We start from the raw sequence: 13,630 nt of genomic DNA, 5'->3' as shown, positions 1-13,630 counted from the left end.
ATTTTACACAATTTGTTCAAGTTTGCTTACATTTAAAAATCTTCTCCTCTGAAATACAGGTGAGCGATTCAGGCTCTTGAGAGCCTCTTGTTCTTTTTCTTACGATTAGTTTCACTAGTTATCAAGTATATTTTTATAGCTTACCATGATTTTCTTTACCCTTTGTGATAATTATGTTCCTTCATAGCATTTCTTCTTTTTACTGTTCTAAATATAATATTTTTACGTTAATTTGAGGAGAGGCATGTTGTCTAGGGTTTAAGAAAATGATCAAAGAAGAAAAAACAAACAAACTTGGATTAAAAAAAAAAACACTTTAGCATGTTTTGAAAATGTTAAATATTTGTATTGTTTATTGTTTATTTGTGTTATTTTGTAGCAGTCCGATTGCTTGGATTTTATACTTATAAATATCTTATATCTTAAATCATCGGACCTATGACGTCGACCGTATATGAATTACAAGAATTACAACGATCATAATTGATATCATCGAACAATTGGTTTTTAGAGTGAACTCATAACATTAGCCTTGTGATATAGGAAAACATACGGAGGAGCGCACGAATTCTAGTAAAGTCGTCTATATCTATGGCTGGTACACAGAGGGGTCTCAACTTCAATATTTGGTACACACGTCTGGCTGGGGTTTGAAAAACACCCCATTCATGTATTGATTTATGTGAAAATACCAGGAATAAATCGTGTACAAAGTAAATATGAACCAAACTCTGCTGCAGTAAAAATTAAGCATGCATAGCAACAGATCAAAATGAATAGTTTTATCCGTCAAAAAATTCTCCTCCCCCGCGAATATCAAATGGTTGTCCCATAAAAACTAAACTTACCCTGACCTTGAACTTACCTTAATCTTACCATAACCACAAACGAACCCATACCCTATATAAACAGAGTTCTCGATTTTTTTCCCTGTTGGTCCTTGAAGAAAATCTGCTGGTCCTCACTATTATTTCTATTGCAAAATTTCCAAAATTGTGTCGGTCCTTTGCAATTTTTGGTATTGAGCAGTGGAATGGACATATTCGTAACTAAAATAATGATTTCATATGGTGAAGGACACTATTTTATTCAACAGACAACTCCTTGGAGGTGTGCCTACATTGGCAGAATTTATACAGATACAGATGGTCAAAACCTTCGCCGGGCTTCTTACCAACACTTTTTGAGAACTCTGTATAAGAAGGCCAAAGTTTGATCACCATACCATACTAACCAAATGAAATATGAACATCTTTGTTTGAAGTCGTCATACTTTACCCCAAATCTCCATTTTCCTTGTTTAAATGAAATGGTTAAAAACATAATGGTATATATTTTTTATGCGCCCGCCGTAGTGGAGGGGGCATTAAGTTTTACCCTTGTCCGTCTGTACGTCTGTCCGTCCGGTCTTGTAAGCGCTCTTACGAGTACAATTCTTGCCAGATGTTTATGAAACTTATATCATAGGTTTAATTCAGCATTGTCTTGGACGAGTTTGAAAATCAGTGCCGATCAATTTTTTTTAAAAGAGTTATGCCTCTTGGAAACATTAATTATATTGAAAATTGCATCGTTATCGCTCTCATTAGTACAATTCTTGGCAGGTTTAAAAAAACGTATATCATAGGTTTATATTAGCAATGTCTTGGACGATTTCGAAAATCAGTGCCGATCAATTATTTTCAAAAGAGTAATGCCCCTTGGAAATATTAATTATATGGAAAATTGCCTTATGAGCGCTCTAATGTGTACAATTCTTGCCAGATTTTTATGAAATTTATATTATTGGTTTATATCACTATTAGTGACCCGAAAAAAGCTACTGTGATCATAAACGGAACCTCTCTCTGCATATGATTGATTTAAAAAAAAGTCTGTCTAATATTGAAGACTATATTCTAATGAAAAATGTTTGCACTAGACTTTACTAGCTGTTTTCTATTAATTTATTTACATATTTCAACAATATGTGAAAAAACACATCAGCCACCGGCTACTCTAACACGATTTATCATTTTCTTTCGATATTTCTATGCTCTTCATAGAAAGTTAACCACTACACTATATTTTTGTCTTCTTCGAGATTTTTTACCTTGAGTTTTTTGCAACTAGTCAGTCATGTATTAATACTAGTATACAAACATTTGCAAGCAGATAAAATAATATATTTTAAATGTCTCCATTTAATCGAGAATTCATGTAAATCAATTTCATACTAACATGTATATACATTTGTTAATCCTTTTAATGCATACGCAATGTATTTCTTATGTTACAGTATGGCAGACAGTAAACTTTGCGTCGGTTGTCAGCGTGGTAACGAAGACATAAAAGCCGTATCATGGTGCAGTGATTGTAGTGAACTTGTGTGTAAAACATGTGCCAGAGTTCACGAAAAGATGTCTTCAGCTCACAAGATAGTACCAATGGAAGAAATACAACAACTCAGTTCATCGAGTCTTCAGTTGTCAAAAAACTGCGAGAATCATCCCGATCAAAAGATCATATTGTACTGCTGTCAACATGACAAGTTGATCTGCGATTCATGTTTACCGGTATTGCATCCTAATTGTAAACCTATCATTTCAGTTCAAAAAGCTGCCAACGGCGTGAAAGACAGCACTGCTATTTCCGATTTAGAGAAAAGAATGGACAACCTAAGTCAAGTTACAGAAAACATACTGAGTCAAAATGAGGCAACACTCGAAGATTTGAAGAAAAGTATGAATAAAATTAAGACACGAGTGTCGGCAATGAAACAGAAAGTTATCGCCCATTTAGATAAGTTAGAAGCAGATATACAGAAGGACATTATTAATAAGTATAAACACTGTTGCGAGACGGTGTCCCAAAATAAAAATAGTGTCCAATCAAGCTACGACTCACTATCCACATGGAAAAAAGATATCAAAACACTGAAGCAACATGCATCTGAAATTTATTTATTCCAGTCAGTTAAACATCTAGATGCGAAAACTCACCAGAAAGAATTAGAAATCAGAGATATTCAAACAGCTACCGTTCCGACACTAACGTTTCATCCTTCAGAGATAGAGTCAAACTTGGGTACAATAAATGTAGAGAATGTTTCAGTGCCTATGCCTGTACTAGATATTGACCAACAATGTCAGTTTCTGGTTAGAGCCCATGGAGACCAGAGAAAGTTGTCGTTGGCAAGTTCATTTCAGACGGCGAAAATAGGTGATTGTGTGCTTATCTATAGTGGTTGCATTATTCCTGGTGGTGCAGGCAACATTTTTACCATTCTAGAATAAGCCAGTACCGGACATAGAACACAATCCTCAACTCTTTTAAGAGGAATCTGTTGAATACTTTTGTGTTTTAGACTAGTTTTTGACCACTGTATATCGATAATTAATCCTTCCTCAGTAATTTGAATATCACCTCTGGTTAACTGCTCCTTAGGGTTAATCGTTGTCCTTGAATTGTTAGCGAATTGTGATTTTCTAAGCATAGCATAAAAGCTTATCATAATAACAGCCCACAACACAGCATCCTGTACACTTGTCATATCTAGGACTTCAAACATATGGTTCAGATGATATGGTTCAAATGGTAAATTTGTATTTGGAACATTTGTATTAAGCTTGTCAATACCTGACAAGGTTAGCCTGAGCGAAGGTGAATTAAATTCCTCAGGATCAAAATTTAACAGAATGGCCCAAGTTTTAACACCTGATAAGTAGTTTCTAACGGATCCACTACTCTTAAAATGATCTGACAAAAAACACACATATCCGCAGAGTGTCTCTTGATCAACAGGAAATGCTGATCTAAAAAACTTTTCACAAAACAAAAGGTATGTATTAAGCTGAGTCCTCAAATTTTTAAAAGTTCCCGGTCTGAAAGCTGCTTTTAAAACTGTTCTTGCTTTCCGACGAAGTGATAGCCATTAATCTGATCCGGTTTCTGAAATTAAATTGAAAAGTCTAACTTAAGTAAGTTATCCGACATTTCAATATCTAACATATAATTGTCATCTAAAACAGTCGACAGTTTTGCATAAGGTTTTTCAAGTGATGTCCAACGCGACAATATATCTGCTGCTCGATTGTTTATTCCTTGAATATGAATCGCTTTGATCTGAATGTTATATTGAGCACAAATTAACCAAATGTTTCTTGCTATGCTAAGCATGATTTTATCACGACATCTACCTGTATTAAGTAGAATAACTGAAGATGAATTGTCACAATGCAACACAATACGTTTATTTTGCAGTCTTTTACCCCACACTTTAAAACTGATCAGGACAGCCAGAAGTTCATATACACTAATATGGTGACCTGACCAAGATGTATGTATATCAAAATGAAAGTACTCAGTGATGCAACTATTATAAAAAATACCACCTATTCCTGATAAAGTCGCATCAGTTTGTATTAATTGATCCGGTTTGGTCCAGATATGCTCTGGAATTGTGGTCTTTCCATTGAACCTTGCCATGAATTTTAAAAACCATTTCAAGTCTTTTTTGGCTTCGCCATTCAAATTAACGTGATGACCTTTGCGTGATACAGTTCTGAGTAGAGCAAGCAAGCGTGCAATGAATAACCTTGCAGATCTAATACAATCAGCTATGTAGGACAATTTTCCAATAATTGATTCAAGCTTTTTTCTTGTGATAGTTTTCTTAGTCAATAATTTCTCAATAACTCCTTTTATTTCACCTAATTTGTCAGTGGGAATAGAAATTGTCATGTTGACAGTGTCAAATTGTTTTCCAAGAAATATCATATTTGTGTCAGGTGCACAACACTTTTGCTCCGCGACTTTAAAACCAAGGTCATCAATTAAAGTTTTGAGAATGTGAAAACCATTCCCGGCAAATTCTGTCGTTTCGGCTGAACCTATATCGTCAATGTAATTAACACCATTGTAACCCATGTTTCTGTACATGTACATTATAGCATTTGTGGTCCTTTGTGCTGCCATAGCCCCTGTACGCAAGCCGAAGGGAATTTTAGTGTCAAAGTATAACTTGTGATTCCAGACTAGTCCTAACAAATGATAATCATAAGGATCAACTGGTAACCAACGGTAACATCTCTTTATGTCCACTTTGTACAATAGACAGTTGGGACCCTTTTCGTTTATAAGCTGTACTAAGTGATCAGTGGCAGGGTAATGTAATGTGAATGGGTCACCAATGTAAGTATGTTTTGGTATCCCATCATTTACTGAAGTACCTATTGGAAAGGAAAAATCCATAATAGTCCTTCTCTCTATCGTATCTTTTTTGGGAACAGAAGACAAAGGTGAGGTAGCTAAAGGAACTTGAAAAGGGTTGACCTTGAAAGGGCCAACTAGAGCATTATATGATAACTCTTTTTTGATATATTCATCTATGTGCTCACTAAAAAACAATGCAGATTTGTGATTTCTAACAATAGTCTCTGGAAATTCATGTTTACTATAGCCAACAGGCCAACTAAATTCAAAAATTCTACAATTTTATAGTCATAATAACCATTTAACAATTTTCTCCATATAGGAATGTTCATTGTTGAAGGAACAGGTATTTGTGATCCAAGATAATTTGGAACACCTGATTTAAAAACAATATCATGAAGAATAACAGGATTTTGACACACCTGATTATTATTAATATCATAATTAACATTATTTTCTACCTGTGTAAAGTCATTTTTAATATTTCTACATGTATGGTCTACACTATCAATAACAGTACTTTTAAAACATGTATCAACATTTGATCCGCTTTGATATTTTGAAGGTGTAATTAAAGGTTTTGGTTTTAAATCAATTTCATTATCAATTTTATCATGGCTATCAATAACATAACTATGTGTACAAGAATTGTCAGTTTGTGTTGATACATCAATAGTTTTAGCTGAAATACCACATACTTTTCCTAGTCATCTGTGTGCAGGAAAGTCATGTTGCCAATTTTGGACATAGCCGTCTGAACCTCGACCTCGACCTGCATTACCCTGGAACTGTTTTTGACTTTGACAAGCTTTTGCAGCGTGATTCAATATAGTTTTTCGTTTAATCCAGCATGAACTACAGAAATGTTCCTCTAATAAACCAAGAGTATTTTTGTGTAATTCTTTTTTGCTGCATGAGCCTTTGTTGTAAGCTGAACAATAAAACCTTGGATGTGACTGATGCAAGCGACGTGCTTTGCAAAAGTAAAAATTGTCATTCCATGAAGCACGACCAGTTTCTATTTCTCGAAGTACATCTTTGTGAAATGCAAGCACATCAGACCATATAAATTGTTCACTATAAAACATTAGCTGTGTCAGATGTTCAGCACGTTTGTCTCTATATTCGGCGGGTTCAATGTTATGTATAATGTAATTTTCTCCTCTGACAAGAGCAGGCATACTTAAGGACATGAATTCGATATCGTCACTCCCAGCAAACTCATGAGGCCATGCAATATGAAAAATAGCCTTATCACTAGATTTTCTAGATGAACCAGATTTTGAAAGGTTTTTATTCTTTTTGAGTTTGAACTTGGGATAGTTAAGTGTTTTTAATGTTTGTGTGAAATGAATCTCACCTTCTGTTTCTGTATCACTATCTGAATCATCAGACATGAATAATTTGCTCACTAATCCTTTCTGTTTTTCTGTTATTTTCTGTTTCAAGTCTTCGTCTTTTCTCAAGGATTCTAAATCAATTTTGTTAGTTTGGTCATGTTTTTGTTTCCGGTTCAAATCCGTTTGCTTAAGTTTCTTTTTCAGAGTTTTGTTCTTTTCAACTAGTTCACGCAATTTAATTTTTTCTAAAAGTTTTTCATTCTCTTGCTCTAGAGCTGACAAAGTCTCGTCAAGGCTTTGTTTTTGGGGTTTTGGCTACATTACCCGCAATGACTTCTAGCGGGGGTGGAAGAAAGATTTTCTGAAGACATTAGCATTAGCACCCTGTCCCTGATTACGTGTATCAAAAGCAAAGTCATACGAAATGTTATTTGGACATCGGATCCCCGTTGGTCCTCTATGATCAGCAACTTTGATCCCACAAAAGCTACAAATCCTTTGGGACATAAAAACGTGGTTTCTTTCAAAAATTTAGATCAATATTGTGCTAAACTTATCTCTTTTAAGAAAGATCTAAAGTGGTGAATCTAAAACATGGAGTACGCTCCGAACAAATTAAACAAAATGACTAGCCATTTTTAACCAATGAAAATTTTAGTCATATTCATACCTAATTAAAACGTTCTCCGTTATGCTATCATTAATATTGTAAGATGGTTTTTGATATATCTAAGTATTTTCTTTTAAAACTTCGTTGCTTCTAACATTTCAACACATTAGGACAATGGAGATTCTTTTGATGAAACATATGATCACATTCTGTATGTACCTGTTTCAAGCAAAATCTTTTCATTTGTTGGTTGTGGCTGTTTGTTGTATGTCATAAATGGTGTTGTTCAATATTATTGACGTACATCGGGACGTTGTTTTTAGCTCACCGGGGCCCAAAGGGCCCCATGTGAGCTTATGCCATCACTTGGCGTCCGTCGTCGTCCGTCGTCTGTCGTCGTCTGTCGCCGTCGTCTGTTGTCGTCTGTCGTCGTCTGTCGTCGTAAACTATTTAAAAAAATCTTCTCCACTGAAACCACTGGGTTAAATACCTTCAAACTTTATCTAAATGTTCCTTAGGGTATCTAGTTTATAAATTTTATCCGAAGTTTTGATCCATTGACAAACATGGCCGCCATGGCTAAAAATAGAACATAGGGGTCAAATGCAGTTTTTGGCTTATATCTCAAAAACTATGGCTTTTAGAGCAAATCTGACAAGGGGTAAAATTGTTCAATTGGTCAAGATCTATCAGCTCTGAAACTTTCAGACGAATCGAACAACCCATTGTTGGGTTGCTGCCACCGAATTGGTAGTTTTAACAAAATTTTGCAGTTTTTTGTTATTATTTTGAATATTATTATAGATATATATATATAAACTGTAAGCAGCAATAATGTTCAGCAAAGTAAGATCTACAAAAAAGTTAATATGACCATAATTGTCAATTGACCCCTTAAGGAGTTATTGCCCTTTAAAGACAATTTTACACAATTTGTTCAAGTTTGCTTACATTTAAAAATCTTCTCCTCTGAAATACAGGTGAGCGATTCAGGCTCTTGAGAGCCTCTTGTTCTTTTTCTTACGATTAGTTTCACTAGTTATCAAGTATATTTTTATAGCTTACCATGATTTTCTTTACCCTTTGTGATAATTATGTTCCTTCATAGCATTTCTTCTTTTTACTGTTCTAAATATAATATTTTTACGTTAATTTGAGGAGAGGCATGTTGTCTAGGGTTTAAGAAAATGATCAAAGAAGAAAAAACAAACAAACTTGGATTAAAAAAAAAAACACTTTAGCATGTTTTGAAAATGTTAAATATTTGTATTGTTTATTGTTTATTTGTGTTATTTTGTAGCAGTCCGATTGCTTGGATTTTATACTTATAAATATCTTATATCTTAAATCATCGGACCTATGACGTCGACCGTATATGAATTACAAGAATTACAACGATCATAATTGATATCATCGAACAATTGGTTTTTAGAGTGAACTCATAACATTAGCCTTGTGATATAGGAAAACATACGGAGGAGCGCACGAATTCTAGTAAAGTCGTCTATATCTATGGCTGGTACACAGAGGGGTCTCAACTTCAATATTTGGTACACACGTCTGGCTGGGGTTTGAAAAACACCCCATTCATGTATTGATTTATGTGAAAATACCAGGAATAAATCGTGTACAAAGTAAATATGAACCAAACTCTGCTGCAGTAAAAATTAAGCATGCATAGCAACAGATCAAAATGAATAGTTTTATCCGTCAAAAAATTCTCCTCCCCCGCGAATATCAAATGGTTGTCCCATAAAAACTAAACTTACCCTGACCTTGAACTTACCTTAATCTTACCATAACCACAAACGAACCCATACCCTATATAAACAGAGTTCTCGATTTTTTTCCCTGTTGGTCCTTGAAGAAAATCTGCTGGTCCTCACTATTATTTCTATTGCAAAATTTCCAAAATTGTGTCGGTCCTTTGCAATTTTTGGTATTGAGCAGTGGAATGGACATATTCGTAACTAAAATAATGATTTCATATGGTGAAGGACACTATTTTATTCAACAGACAACTCCTTGGAGGTGTGCCTACATTGGCAGAATTTATACAGATACAGATGGTCAAAACCTTCGCCGGGCTTCTTACCAACACTTTTTGAGAACTCTGTATAAGAAGGCCAAAGTTTGATCACCATACCATACTAACCAAATGAAATATGAACATCTTTGTTTGAAGTCGTCATACTTTACCCCAAATCTCCATTTTCCTTGTTTAAATGAAATGGTTAAAAACATAATGGTATATATTTTTTATGCGCCCGCCGTAGTGGAGGGGGCATTAAGTTTTACCCTTGTCCGTCTGTACGTCTGTCCGTCCGGTCTTGTAAGCGCTCTTACGAGTACAATTCTTGCCAGATGTTTATGAAACTTATATCATAGGTTTAATTCAGCATTGTCTTGGACGAGTTTGAAAATCAGTGCCGATCAATTTTTTTTAAAAGAGTTATGCCTCTTGGAAACATTAATTATATTGAAAATTGCATCGTTATCGCTCTCATTAGTACAATTCTTGGCAGGTTTAAAAAAACGTATATCATAGGTTTATATTAGCAATGTCTTGGACGATTTCGAAAATCAGTGCCGATCAATTATTTTCAAAAGAGTAATGCCCCTTGGAAATATTAATTATATGGAAAATTGCCTTATGAGCGCTCTAATGTGTACAATTCTTGCCAGATTTTTATGAAATTTATATTATTGGTTTATATCACTATTAGTGACCCGAAAAAAGCTACTGTGATCATAAACGGAACCTCTCTCTGCATATGATTGATTTAAAAAAAAGTCTGTCTAATATTGAAGACTATATTCTAATGAAAAATGTTTGCACTAGACTTTACTAGCTGTTTTCTATTAATTTATTTACATATTTCAACAATATGTGAAAAAACACATCAGCCACCGGCTACTCTAACACGATTTATCATTTTCTTTCGATATTTCTATGCTCTTCATAGAAAGTTAACCACTACACTATATTTTTGTCTTCTTCGAGATTTTTTACCTTGAGTTTTTTGCAACTAGTCAGTCATGTATTAATACTAGTATACAAACATTTGCAAGCAGATAAAATAATATATTTTAAATGTCTCCATTTAATCGAGAATTCATGTAAATCAATTTCATACTAACATGTATATACATTTGTTAATCCTTTTAATGCATACGCAATGTATTTCTTATGTTACAGTATGGCAGACAGTAAACTTTGCGTCGGTTGTCAGCGTGGTAACGAAGACATAAAAGCCGTATCATGGTGCAGTGATTGTAGTGAACTTGTGTGTAAAACATGTGCCAGAGTTCACGAAAAGATGTCTTCAGCTCACAAGATAGTACCAATGGAAGAAATACAACAACTCAGTTCATCGAGTCTTCAGTTGTCAAAAAACTGCGAGAATCATCCCGATCAAAAGATCATATTGTACTGCTGTCAACATGACAAGTTGATCTGCGATTCATGTTTACCGGTATTGCATCCTAATTGTAAACCTATCATTTCAGTTCAAAAAGCTGCCAACGGCGTGAAAGACAGCACTGCTATTTCCGATTTAGAGAAAAGAATGGACAACCTAAGTCAAGTTACAGAAAACATACTGAGTCAAAATGAGGCAACACTCGAAGATTTGAAGAAAAGTATGAATAAAATTAAGACACGAGTGTCGGCAATGAAACAGAAAGTTATCGCCCATTTAGATAAGTTAGAAGCAGATATACAGAAGGACATTATTAATAAGTATAAACACTGTTGCGAGACGGTGTCCCAAAATAAAAATAGTGTCCAATCAAGCTACGACTCACTATCCACATGGAAAAAAGATATCAAAACACTGAAGCAACATGCATCTGAAATTTATTTATTCCAGTCAGTTAAACATCTAGATGCGAAAACTCACCAGAAAGAATTAGAAATCAGAGATATTCAAACAGCTACCGTTCCGACACTAACGTTTCATCCTTCAGAGATAGAGTCAAACTTGGGTACAATAAATGTAGAGAATGTTTCAGTGCCTATGCCTGTACTAGATATTGACCAACAATGTCAGTTTCTGGTTAGAGCCCATGGAGACCAGAGAAAGTTGTCGTTGGCAAGTTCATTTCAGACGGCGAAAATAGGTGATTGTGTGCTTATCTATAGTGGTTGCATTATTCCTGGTGATAAGTTACTCCTTAGTCAGTACTTACAGAGGAAACTTTTTGTTTGTGAACTTGATGGATCCAACCACAAAGTAATTGATTTGGATTTTTACCCAAAACGCATTACCCTTTATGACAACAAACATGCTTTAGTAGGTACAGATGAGAAAGTTATCCAGATCTTTGACTTTAAATCATTAAAGCTTTGTAGTCAAATTAAAGTCGGAGGAAATTGTGGTGAAATCACTTGTGTAGATGAAAAGATCTGGGTTAAAAATCAATTAAACACTCTTACCATTGTGGATATTAATGGTAAAATTCTGAATACAATAAAAACAACATTTAATGCATATGCTATCTGTGCCAACAATGATGGTGATGTCTATTGTACTGCCGATAGAAGTGATAAAGTCTTCATCGTTACATCGGGTGGAAAAGAACGTGAGATATACAACAGTCCTGATCTGAAAGGTACTCGGGACGTGACTGTAGATAACCGTGGTGATGTGTATGTAGTAGGGAAATAGAATATCTAATGATGGACAGAAACATGATATTGTACAGACAGCAGACCATGGTATCAATCAACCGACCTGTTTATCTTACAACTACGAAACAAGACAACTATTAGCTGTAATCAACAATTGGGGTACAATCAATATTTATAAAACACAATAACGGAACAATGCCATGCGGTAAATACTTTAAAAAAGTAATAACATTGATAATAAATACATTTCAGACAGAAATAATTCAATTTAATTTTATGTTTTATATAATTTGTAATGTTTCTAATTTCCCATGAATTAATTCCACGCAAGGACCATTTCAAAAAGTCTTTCAATCTTTATTCAATTCACTCCATTGCGTCTTTATTTGTATACTATATACATATATATGCTTTAAAGAAGTAAAATGTTTCTTAAATTGTGTTTATGTAGTCAGTTAATATTTATATTTTTTTTTTTACTAGGAATGTCAGTTTTGCTGACGAAGGTCGATGGTTCTCTACGGGCACTCTGGCTTCCTTCACCAATAAAACTGGCCGCCACGAAATAGCAAATAGTGCTGAAAGGAGCGTGAAACACAAAATATCAATCATTCAAACTATTATTTGTTGGATTATCTTACTTGACAGTTTGTTGCTTTACACATTTAATGTTCATCATTATGTACATGTATATATGTTAACATTTGTAATAATTCACATACATTAAAAGGAGGTTATCCATGGTTATATATTGTGTACATTGAGACAATATTTTATAGATGGGTTTTCATGAAATTTTGTCAGATTAAAGGGAGGTTAAAAACGTTTAATATTTTAGATAATGATATCATTAAACGTATGGTGTTTTATTTGATTGATATTCATAACAAACAAACCTGCATAATTAATTTATGCTGCAATTTATGGGTATACACATACTTTTCATGAAAAATAGTGAGAATATTTCAGAAACGCTCACCATGAATTTCATGGCAGAGGATTTCACAGTGAAGACATAATTAGATTAAGAAATTTTTCATGGACAGTATTAAACTATTTCACAGTGAAATATTGTCATGGACAGTATTTCATAGTGAAATATTGTCCAGAAAGAGGAGACATAATTTCATGGAAAAGACAATATTTCATAATGAAATATTGTCCTGGACAGCATTTCATTATGAAAAAGTGTCTGCGGACAATATTTTATATGAAATTTAGTCCGACGGACAATATTTCATGGGGTACATTATTCTATGTTACACACTCGTGTATTGCCATATAAAATATACTCGTTTTTGCTGGGTGATAACAAAGATACGATTAAAACTTTTGACCTCCAATCAATTCAAATGAAGTTCTACGCTTAAATTCGTCCCATTTTTATCAAACGGGAAATCGAAAATAATCGTTGCCCTGGATTTTTCCTAAACAGAAAAAGATAAAGATCAGAAGAAAACATAAGAAAGTAAGTTATATGAATGGCAATTTTCAGTAGTGATCCACCTCCAAATTGGCCGAGGACTGACCAAAAATGGTATCAAAATTAGTTTATTTTTGTCAATAACGAAATGAGCTATTATTTGATATATGTTTTGTGTACTATTTTTGTCATTATTCAATATTTTTCACGTATTTTATATCTTATTTTTTGTATATGATTATAAAATATTTTTGATATATTATAAATACGTTTGATAAATAAGAAATAATATACAAACACTTTCGTTTTTTTAATACAAAAATAATTTTCATTTATTAACACGTATGGGAACATCATATATGATTTTGATATATGAAAATTAATGTTTATTTTTAGAATAAGAATAATTGTGATTATCATATATTAAGAAT

Source organism: Mytilus californianus, unplaced genomic scaffold, assembly GCF_021869535.1.
Source record: "Mytilus californianus isolate M0D057914Y unplaced genomic scaffold, xbMytCali1.0.p SCAF_42, whole genome shotgun sequence".
In the NCBI taxonomy this organism is placed as follows: Eukaryota; Metazoa; Mollusca; class Bivalvia; order Mytilida; family Mytilidae; genus Mytilus; species Mytilus californianus.
The sequence above is the reverse complement of the archived record's forward strand: the minus strand, read 5'-3'. Positions refer to the sequence as shown.